This window comes from Nannobrachium achirus (genome assembly GCF_963921795.1).
Source record: "Nannobrachium achirus genome assembly, chromosome: 8".
Lineage (NCBI taxonomy): Eukaryota > Metazoa > Chordata > Actinopteri > Myctophiformes > Myctophidae > Nannobrachium > Nannobrachium achirus.
The window spans coordinates 51227136-51238348 of NC_137817.1; positions in this window are offsets into that span (position 1 = coordinate 51227136).

Genomic DNA, 11213 nt, shown 5'->3' on the forward strand with positions numbered 1-11213 from the left:
AATGAAAACATGCCTTCTGGTGTCACAATGGAGAATAAAGGTCTCCTTTGCACACTTTTTTTACCGGACAAATATCCGAGCGAATTTCGGAGCACGTAAATACAAAAATCTACCTCACATATTGTCAATGACATTTGCACACTGCCGCCCGTTTTGTATTTATTTTCGGACCAGGGTTGATTTTTCAGATTTTCCCTATTTTCCCTTGCTCTCTCTCCTTGGCCTGACATATTTTTTTTCTCACGGATTTTGCATTTCCAAAAGGCAACGGAAAAATGCAGCACAGTGTGCAACCAGCTTTACACAAATGTAAACAATCATTATTGCATAAATATGCTACACAATGGCTTATTATGTTAATATAACATGATGGATGAGCAATTTTGGTTTTGTCATTCGGAACTACAGTATATTGCACTGGTTCCCATAGCCTCACATAGCCAGACAATATATTAGTCTGGTTCTTCTCTTTTTTCCCCAAGGGGCGGTAACAAAGATTCAAACAGACTCCATTGGTTAGACCTACAACCAATCAGAGTGCAAAGGTGATATGCCCGCCCTACATTTAATACCAGGCCCTGGTTTGTTTCTCACAACCTAAAGCCCGCCCTACATTTGTACACTGGTCCCCTGGTTGGTGTCAGTGTTCCCCTGTTGTTTTTCCCCCAAGGGGAGTTTACAAAAAGATTCAAACCTACATCCAATCAGAGTAGTGCAAAGGTGATATGCCCGCCCTACATTTGTATACTGGGCCCCTGGTTCCTCACAACTTGTGAGCCGTGAAATATTTGAATAACTGAGCAGGGCCAGACCTAATCTGCCAAGGGAAAATGTTCTTTGCAATGGCAGATGTGTGGGTCGCAGACACAATTTTATGGATCCCTTAATTTAAAAGATTTTCATGAATTAAAAAAGAAAGGAATTATATATATAGCCTATATATATATATATATATATATATATATATATATATATATATATATATATATATATATATATATAAAATCCATAAATTAGAAAACAAATGTTAAAGAAGTAGTAAAAGCAGCAGATCTACAAGCTCACAACAAGGCACGAAGCGTCTCGTTGTGCCCTTTTACATCTATCTGCTGTTTTCTCCAGTTTGGGTCCCGGGCAAACGTCTAATCTCTCTTTTGGGTCTCGACCTGAAAGGTTTTGGGAAACAGTGCTATATTGTACAAAAAAAAAAGCGAGAGCGACTTCAAACTATAATTGGAATTTGACTCATATATCAGACAGATTGATTCACTGGCGGTACCCTGGTGTGTGGAAGCACTCGATATGGCCAGTGGTCAACCGAGTGTTTGAAGTGTGCTTATAAGAGGTAATAAATAAATGCTTGAAAACATGAAGGGTGAAATAAGGATAAAGGCTGCATGGGAAGCAAAATAAATTCAGCAGGGGGGGAAGAAATGACATGCCGGTCGGTCCCTTGATGCATCGACGCACTCCCCCTTACAGTATCTGGCAACGAGGTACCTTCTCTGCCAACAGACTTGTTGGGTAGAATCAATACCCTCAAACGTATGGGATCTTTACTGAGGAAAACTGCCAACTTGACGAGGCAATGGCAAAATGGGCTGACAGGAGAGTCTGGAGGTATTGGAGCGGATGGATCGAATAGGAAGAGAGGATAAGTTGAAAGGTAGGAATTGAAAAGGAGAGAGTGGAGGAGTGGGGAAGAGTTGAGAGAGGGGTGGGAGTGGGAGAGGGGTGTGTTATGTTGCAGGAGGGTAGAATCAATAGAAGGAGGGGGGTAGGAAGTATATAAGGAAGGAATTTGGCTTGGCGAGATGGAGATGGATAGATAGCGGGACTCCTGAGAGAGCTGGTGGGGGATGGATGGATGGATGGATTGATTCATGGACTTGCAGTGGTTCCATGCAGTGGTTCTGAACCTTTTCCGGCCGCGACCCCATATATTTGAACTGGGGACCCCTCCCCCACGCTGACGAGCACTAAGAGTTGATGCAATACATTTTTTATAACACGGTTCTATTGTGAGAACAGCAGATGGCTGTTTTACAATTTCTGCCTCTAATATTTGATATTTTGGCCAATGTTTAATTTGTCATTTTATAGGTATTAAATTGTCACTGTAAAATGTGCATAAATTGTAATTGAAATGTGCATGTGCATGCTGCTCTGACATCACGCTCTGGCTTCACTGTGATGGCACACTAACAGAATCCCTTTTATGCCCATATATGGATTATGGAGATCCCTGATGTCATCAATATTAAGCCCATATCTAACAGGACTTCATATGGGAATGCCCATATATATATATATATATATATATTTGCACCTGATACACGTGTTATCATATCCTTGGGATGGGACTGTGAGCCTTGGCCAAGGCATGACAGGGGTGATAACAGACCCAGCCCAAGGGAGGATAACACGGAAATCGGCTGATATTTGAGGCCACATCGGCCACATACCACACTAACAGAATCCATATACATGTACATGTATGGCCAAGACAGATGGCCAAGACAGCCCATATCTGACAGACAGAGATCTCCATGTATGGGCATTAAAGGGTATGATGTCAGAAGTCATAGACATCATGTAGGACTTTCACATAACGAATAACTGAGTAAGCATGTTTGGGCTCTCACAACATATCTCCATATACAGTACATGGATCTCAATATATGGGTACTAGGGGTCTCCATATATGGGAAACTGGTCCGATATACATAACTGGTCAGATGGCAAAGAATTGGCGCGCATGTCGCCCTGAGGCGTCTTACTAGTAGATAATGCTTATAAATAACACATTGTGCACCACAGGGGTGTATGTAATGGAAGTCTGTTTGCTCAAGTCAAATAATATTAGGCAAAGAGAGGCGAGTTTGGTTGTAGACTATAGCACATTTCAACAAGGAATTCAAAACGCTTTACACAACACATTAAGCATTATGACATTGAGATGCAGTTATAGAGGGTCTTAAAAACAAGAATAAAAATGTAACAGATCAGAGAATAGAATTGCTGTGCATAAAAAATAAAAAATAAATCGTAATAGTCCTAATAAAACAACTAAAAAACATTTGTTCTGTTTAGCTGGTACTTTGAGGGGCAGTTAATCTTCTCAGAATGTTCTCAGAATGAAACAGACTATAAAATACATCATGGCACCCCATCTTTAAGAGTTTTCCCTTATCCTATTTTCAATACAGTAACAAATGATTAACAACATTCTCTTAAACATATCCTGTATTTCTTTACACGCCCTCTGCTGTTTGCATCGTAATACATTTTGTATTAAAGGGGAATACCACTCATTTTCAACTTTGAACTATGTCATTGATATACCTTACACCCAAAAAAATAATCTCTCAGTTGAACACATTTTAAATGTGTGAAACTTTTCCACCCATTTTATATGAGTAAATTTATATATGGGATATATGTAGTCCCAAGTCAAATCTACATTCAATGCAATGCATGTTGTTCAATTAGTCCAACTCATTTTCATTAACTTAAGCCAAGTTAATTATATGAACTTAATTAATTTACGTTTGTCCAACTCAAACAAATGTTAACGTAAATGTGTTGGTTCAACTCATTTTTATGGAATTAAGCTAAGATAAATAAAATACTTTTACATTTACATAAGAAGAGTTCGGTTTCAGGTTTTCTTCTGAATGATTTGTTTCAAGTTTTACAATATCAACATACAGATGCATAATGGATATATGCAATAGCAGTGATTATTGAATAATCAGAACATTTAAGAGAAAACCAACGCAATAACCTCAAAGTTACCATGAGTTCTTCTCTTTTAGCCTAGCATGGGGAGGGAGCTCAAGCTTAAACTAGCAGCCTAGCAGTTAGGGTTAGGGTTTAGGCTCAAATACTGACAAATCAAATTCTGACATATGACAGTCATCTTGCCAAGGCAGACACATTGATATGATACATTTAGCATTTTTAGCTCCCGAAAGCTTAAACATTTCCCTGAAAACCTAGAAAAATGCTGTTCCCAGCATGCTTTGCATAACATGTGACCAACTTATTTGACCAATCAAGGGAAAGGGCTGGAGTCACTTCTCAGATCTGTAAAATGTACTTAATAAAATTGAGTTGGATTCAAACAATATTCTCAGAATGATTTCAGCCTTAAAAACTACTCAATAAAATTGGTGAGAGGCGTGGTTTATGGGACTCTGGGAGTTTTCATTGGAACTCATTTTCAATGTGTTTTTAAATTCCATTACTAAGATTTGAGTTACATGAATGTAATATAAATGCATAATGTTAAATGAATAGATTTTGTATAAGCACTATTAATTACATTTGAGTTGGAACAATTTAATAAAAATGCATATATTGTAAATGTATATATTTAAGGTAAGCACGATTAATATTTGTTCAGTTACATCAATTCAATACATTTGCATATATTATAATTAAATACATTTAAATAAAGCCAACATAATGTAAATGTATCACATCTGGCACTATTAATAATATTTGAGTTATATCAATTAAATGTATATGCTTATGCCTTGAAGTGAAGTAATTAAATAAAGCAAACATAATTTATATGTGTCACATTTATAGGGGGGTTGAATCAGTTTTTTGGGTGTAGGGTTGTAGTGTGGGAATAAGAAAAAAGGTCCCCCCCTTATGTGTTGCCTAGAAATGGGGGATTGTGGGGTCATGTGATCAGTGACATCATGAAGGTGTACTACTTGGCTTGCAGAGTACATCTTCATGACGTTCACTGATCACACAGAAGGCGGGGACCTTTCCACAAACAACTCTAAGGTATATTAAAGGGGAAGACCACCCATTTTCAATATTTAAAGATGTCATTAATATACCTTAGAGGAGTTGTGTGGAAATAGAATAAAAGTTCAACTTCTGTGTTGCCTAGAACTGGAGTATTGATTTTGGGGTTTGTATTGTAAAGTACAACTTGATGACATCACACATTGTACTTTACAATACAAACCCCAAAATCAATCCTCCAGTTCTAGGCAACACAGAAGGGGGGGAACTTTTTTTCTATTTCCACACAACTCCTCTAAGGTATATTAATGACATATTTCAATATTGAAAATGGGTGGTCTTCCCCTTTAATGACATAGTTCAATGTTGAAAATGAGTGGTATTCCCCTTTAAATCGTTTTAAATTGTCACCAGTTTGAATCGACTTTTAATGGATTCACGTTAAATCATTACTTGCCTACAGGAAGCCATACAGGGCGGGGTGTACTGTCATTGAGGATGGTGGAGACTGAGAGGGTGCACACACAGGGTGGCCAGGTATACGATTAGACACGGTTAAGCTCAGGCGACAACAGCCAGCTTTGATCGAGCAGCACCTCGGGCTACACTCCAAAGTGAAGGAGTTCTTTTGGACAGAGAGGATAAAGTGAAGGAGTTCTTTTGGACAGAGAGAGAATAAAGTGAAGGAGTTCTTTTGGACTGAGAGAGGAGGATACCATGCAGTGAGTTATGGCTGTGGGTTTGCGCACGTGGCTTCAGTTGTGTGCAGGGCCAGTTTTTCAAACGTTTACCACCATTAAGTCTTGGGGAAATCTCACTATTCCTACGTCCCATCATTTCGACTAAGGGAGTCGGCAGGTTAGCTACTCACCCGCGTCACGGTTACTGAGGTTAGGGTTACGGTTTGGGTTAGGTTTAGGCATAGAGGTTAACATTCACCCATGTTGGCAGGTTAGCTACTCACTCGCATCGGCAGGTTAGCTACTCACCCGCGTTGGCAGGTTAGTTACTCACCAGCGTCGGCAGGTTAGCTACTCACCCGTGTCGGCAGGTTAGCTACTCACCCGTGTCGGCAGGTTAGCTACTCACCCGTGTCGTTAGGTTAGCTACTCACCCCTGTTGGAAGGTTAGCTTTTCACCAGGTTAAAATTCACCCCTATGTCGCAATGTCGACACGCTGCCATATGTCTTGTGGTTGTTTCGCCACTTTCATGCCTTTTCATTATGAACCTCTCTGGCTTGGCCATTATCCAGAAAGTCCTAACCGTGAGAGAGCGGCTCTTGAGTATGACTCAGTGACACTTTAAACATCGCACACTCCCCTGCTGATGCATTCCCACCCCATTACGCACAGACATGTTCACGCACACACTCACACACACACACTCACGCACACTCATGCACACACACACACACACACACACACACACACACACACACACACACACACACACACACACACACACACACACACACACACACACACACAGAGCCACATACAGCCAGTCGTTGATGCATAGCCAGCCAGCGCGCTGTGAGTGGAAACGAGGTAGCATGATAGATTTTGATGTCACCGTGGTCGCGAGCCACCATTTATTCCCCTATGAATAATGTATACATTTGACTGTCAACTCCCCTTTTCCCCTCCCGCCATTCTTCTAAATTTTTTCTCGCCTCGCCGTCCGTCCATCCGTGTCGCCCCTGCCCGCCTTCTCCTGTCGGTACACAAATAGGACCAAATTGAAGCTGCCCGCGAGGTGTGTCTCTGTGTGTGTGTGTGTGTGTGTGTGTGTGTGTGTGTGTGTGTGTGTGTGTGTGTGTGTGTGCGCACGCGCCGGTCACATCATCTCACATGAGTGTTTGCACATGCAAGTGCCATATTGCTCTGCATGTGTGCGTATCTGTGGGGCTATGCATGCACTTCTAACTATAATGTCTATGCTTTACTGTGCGTGCGTGCGTGCGTGCGTGCGTGCGTGCGTGCGTGCGTTTGCGCGTGTTTGCTTCTATGGAGATGAGCATGCGAACGTATGCAGCCATGGCATGGTATGGGAAAGCATGCGTGTTGCCACATAATGCAGACCTGTGTGGATGTGTGCGTGCATGGAATGAGGAAGCAAATGGTTGCTCTTCACACCCTGTTGACTGTTAATTGGCGAGTAGTGGAGACTGGTGAAGCAACACAGCACATGTTATCTGGACAGGCACCCTATGGCTATTATGCTATATACAGGGGCGTCACAAGGTGGGGAAAAGTGGGACTGAGTTACGAGGGTCCAAGGTGGATGGAGGGGCCTTAATTATTTTATACTTTCGCTATTGAAAAATAGCAGATATACAAGCTCACAGCGCTGCACCGAGTGCCGCGCTGCAAGCTTGTAGATCTGCTATTTTTGAAAAGCATGTGTAAATCTTTGAATAGGCTATATGTATTTTTTAAGCAAACATTTGTAACTCAAATTTTGCTTCTGGGAGGTCCCTGGAACTAAATATTTTGAGATGGGGGTCCGTGGCCAAATACATATCATTTTGAGGGTCCTTCACATGAAAAGGTTTGAGCACCACTGACATAGAAATATAGGTTTTTCAAAAAACCTTAGAAGGATTTGAAATATTCAAAGAAATCTTGACACATTTTCACGATTTTTCAAAAATAGCAGATCTATGGGCTTGTATATCTGCTGTTTTTCAATTGTTAAAGCACAAAATAACGCGTAATAATGCGTTCCCAGTCTAAATGGGTTAAACCCACTCCTCCAATGAAGAACATTCATGATGGGCCCGCAGTGAATCCTTGTACCCAGGGCCCAGAATTTGGTGCAACACCCCTGGCTGTATACACTGTAAAATTCTCAGGGTTAATTTAACTCCGAACAGTGTACAACATGCTACCAAGTGGAACCCGCCAACAGTCCATTTGGTTCCATTTGTCTTCCCTCCAGATTTATGGGTCCATTTGGTTTACTGGTGTACTGGATATCCTCTGTAATTGCCATGTGCTTGTAATGTGGCTGCATACTGTGATCGGAGGGTTATTTTGTTGTCACACATGATGCCACTCAGAGGATGATGGGACTGGACGAAATTCCATGTCATTTGCAGGGGTGGGAAAAGTACTGGAATACCCTACTCAAGTAAACAAGTGATGTTCTCTTAATTGGCTTAAATGTCACACAAGTACAAAATGAGGTTGTTGTGGCTCATGATGAATGTGGTGTGTCACCCTTGATATGAGTGTCACCTAAAACAATGGTTCTCAACCTGTGGGCCAGGACCCTAAGGGGGGTCCGGTCCCCACGTGATTTTGAGATACCTAAACATATCTTCTAAAACCTAATGGTTTTCTGAAATACGTTATCTGTGGTGCTCAAAGTTTTTAATGTCAAGGACCCCTAGAATTATATATAATTGACTGCGGAACCATATCTCAAAATATTTTGTTCCAGGGAACAACCAGAAGCAAATATTTTAAAAGAATCATTTTCAAAGATTTGCATAGATTTTCAAGATTCGCAGATCTCTGTGCTGCGCTGTGAGTTTGTATATCTGCTATTTTTGAATAGCCAGAGTATAACAGATAATGGTTAAAGTGGTTACGTGACAGATCAGTTCCTGGTTTTAATGTGTTAAGACCTTTTTTACATTGCAACTCTCAGAGTTATATCAGAGTTAACAACTGGGATTGTTTAGTGTGGCGCAGGGCTAACCCAATGTTTTGGCTGTTAACCACAAAACCACTTAACCTAAACCCTCAACATGGACCCCAGTTGGTTCTGTACTTGGTGCGCCCTCATTTCCCTCTACACCAAACCTTGGAGTGCCTTGCATGGGTAGGCTATCAGGCCTGGCGGAGATCTTTGAGCTCTGAGAAGCGCACTTTACTAGATGTTCATGAGAATGCCAAATTGTAGGTAATATATATATTTTTTTTTTCCTGGTTATATTAGGAGACGTCCACGGATGAATTACAAAATGGTCACTCGCACAAAATGCATAGTGCTCTGCTCTGTGATGGACAAAAGTGGGCACAGAGTAAAATTTTCTTTACCCCATCAAAATGGTTTTATCGTGTACCCAGCATTGCACTTATGCAATATGGATCGGAAAACCTCTGTGTTCAGCAGCTAAATGGCCTGACATTTCTCAGAATATATAATGTTAACTGCATTTTCCCCAAGACAAAACAAAACACAACAAACACCACTGCAGCATCACACTGGGGCACGTGCACGCACGCACGCACGCACGCACGCACGCACGCACGCACACACACACACACACACACACACACACACACACACACACACACACACACACACACACACACACACACACACACACACACACACACACACAAACACACGAACACTCACGCGCCTGTCAGCTGTCAAACCGAATGATTTATCCCCGTCTCGGAGTAGTTCACTCCATTGAACACCGCAGAAGGGGGCTGGAGGGCTTTCGAATTATTCATCACTTCGAGAGACGAAAAACAAAATGTCTGTTTACTGAGAAACCAAACGTGAACAGAGTATGCTTTGCACACATTGATATGTCATTCAGTTCTGACCCTGCAGTAGTCTGTGGCCGCCCTGTGGCCGAATGCAGTGAGAGATGCACTGTACAGTAAATGTGCTAAAGTGCCCACGTGCTTGAGTGTGGTACATGATCGACAACAGTATGCACTCAGGCCTGCTGTTTGTGGTGGACATTTTTGTCAAATTTATATTTTTGCCAAGGACATACAAATGGGTGTGAAAGTAAGAGCTATAGCCTTAAATGACCTTTACAGATCCGCGTAACTCAATCTAAGTAACTCTCAGAGTTAAGGTATTTTCCCCTGTAAGTACTGTACTTAACTCATACAGTGCCATCCGGCCACAAGGGGTGCTAGAGTGCCAGAAATTTCTCCATTGACCTTCTTTATAGCTTTCGTCGACCCTCTCCCAACTGGCTTTTGTTTTCACTCCGGTCAATCCTATGGGTGTCCAGAGGAGGAAGCTAGCTGACACGTAGCCAAAATGCTAACCCATTTAGAAGCCCGATCTAAAGCTATTTCAGCCGCAAAAAACTTGGGTCTGGGGACACAATCCGGAGAAAGTCCTGTCTAAAGATGTGATTTATTATTGGAGTGGGCGGCGCGATTCGGCCGTTAGCGCGAATACGGCCCGTGGATGGCCGAGTCTAAGTCCCGGCCAAGGATGGACGTCTAGACAGGGGCTTCGTTGAGGCCTCCGATAAAATAATTAATTTTATTAAATATCCCGGACATGTTCGGGATAGGCACCCTGGAATACGTCGCGCCGCCTACAATGAACATTTGGTGAACATTGGGGGGGGTCTAAACTTTATTTTAAACCATTTTCAATGGAATAAATCGTCGGAGCATCTAGCGTCTCTCGTTGGTGAGCGCTGGGCGAGCCGGGACCACCCACGTTGCTCCAAGCAGCTCGGGGTAAGTAAAATAGCAAATAAAAAATTGTTTTTGATCCCGAATATCCCGAACTAGTTCGGGATAGGCACTAAAAGGGTTAAGTACATTTTTTAAGTTTTTGTACCTACAAGCTCACAGCGACACGTTGTGAGCTTATAGATCTGCTATTTTCAAACATTTTTGTACTTTTGGTACTTTAAGTACATTTTGATGCCAATAATTTTGTACTTTTAACTCAAGTTAATTATTAATTCTGCACTTTTACTTGTAACAGAGTACTTCTATATTGCAGTATTGACACTTTTACTTAACTAAAACATTTGAGTACTTTTTCAACCACTGCCTTTCCCACTGTGGCGTGAACGATAACGATAACAATAATGATAGAAATATCTTTCTCCATTGAAGTGGATGAGAGTGGATGGTAGCGTCCGAACCACAACGATAACGCAGACATAATTGACGTGAACGCTGACATGTCATTATCGTTATCGGGCGCAGTGGGAAAGGGCCTTTATGGTGCGGTCAGAGCCTGCTGGCCTACCGGTCAAGGCGCATACCACATAGGCTCTGATGCCTGACAGGGTGTCGTGGGTTGGAGTCCCAATCCCGACGGCCTTTGCTGCATGTCACTCCCCGTCTCTCTCTTCCTGTTTTCTGTATACCTGTACTGTACTATCAATAAAGGCAAAACAAGCCCCAAAAATATCTTTAAAAAATGTGTAAAATACTGACCAGTAAGGAAGATGACAGCTTCAGATGCAATAGTCACCACTCAGAGATACGGTACCATATGTTCACATTTCATTGAAGTGACACGGTATTCTTATGGGCTGGAATATTGTCTTTGCCTGCCATGAGGAAATGTACGCTTTTACATAAAGTAAAGCCCTGCTTCATCATACAAGACTATCACACAAAACTAGTGAAAATAGCAGATCTACAAGCATGTTGTGTGCTTGTAGATCGGCTATAGTATAAATCGTTTTTAAACAGTTTTGGACATACAAGG